Source organism: Lynx rufus, unplaced genomic scaffold (genome assembly GCF_022079265.1).
Source record: "Lynx rufus isolate CCGP_SWC_20201006 ecotype Redwood Valley unplaced genomic scaffold, mLynRuf1.p SCAF_8, whole genome shotgun sequence".
Lineage (NCBI taxonomy): Eukaryota > Metazoa > Chordata > Mammalia > Carnivora > Felidae > Lynx > Lynx rufus.
The window spans coordinates 100,156,170-100,157,302 of NW_025814896.1; positions in this window are offsets into that span (position 1 = coordinate 100,156,170).

Here is a 1,133-nt window from a genome sequence, read left to right on the forward strand (position 1 = left end):
AATTAACAGTATTGGATTTATTGAATAAAAATAATTACAAAGATTTTGATGTAGAGGAGACAAAATCGATATGCCACTGTTTTACGACACCTCCAAGTTTCTAAGGACCAGATCCTGAGTTTTGCAAGGTTTTTGTTGAGTTTTGAGTGTCTAGGGTATAAGTTTGAAGTGCTCTTCTATAGTGCCTGTCTTTATTTCCTGCTTGGATATAATTTCTTTCTGCTGAAGGTGTTCTGGAAGGAGTTTAATGTCATGACCCTACAGAACCCAAGAAAAATAATGTATAGTGAAGAAGATGCCCTTCAGAGAATGTTCGAAACTATATTTGTTTCTATTCTGTGTGAATTATGGAACACAATGTGTGTTTAAGAATCCCAAAGTAACTCCCGCTAAGCCATAATTGTGTGTAGGATATTTACAGACCTCACACTCCTGGATATTTCATCACGGAGAACAATGGAATTTGGGATTTGACTGAAATGTAGAATCTATCTCATGACTTCCTCAGATTGTTTTTCATTCCACTTGCTAAAATATTTCAGCTCTTTTGAACAAAAAGAAACACCTATGCTTTTTTGTAGCTACAGTCGTAAGATACAATATCTGTATTGTATACAATATCTCCAGTGAAGTACACAGATTTGTATCTAGATTGTATTGTTACTTAAAAAAAAGAAAAAAAGAAAAAAAACATTTGGAACCCAGGTTTGTTACTTAACAGAGTAGCCGGTTCTTATTACATTTATTAGACTCAGATAACATAAAAAGTCCTTTCTCCCTTTGGCCCCCAAAGAAATGTAGCTTAGGATAGCAGATCCAATATTACAGTAACTGAAGTAACACAAAACTGCATCCCATTATCTATTTAAGGGCAAGTAAACAGGGAGTTGGTCAAGGGGAAGGGGAGTGGAAGGAGGTGGCTGGAGAAAAAAGGTCAGGGTGGGATCCCTGCCATTGAACATTGTTCAATAAAAAAGAAGTCTAGGGGCACCTGGGTGGCTCAGTCAACCGACTGAGTGTCTGACTTTGGCTCAGGTCATGATCTCACAGTTCGTAGGTTCGAGCCCTGCATTGGGCTCTGTGCTGACAGCTCAGAACCCAGAGCCTGCTTCAGATTCTGTCTCTCGCTCTCT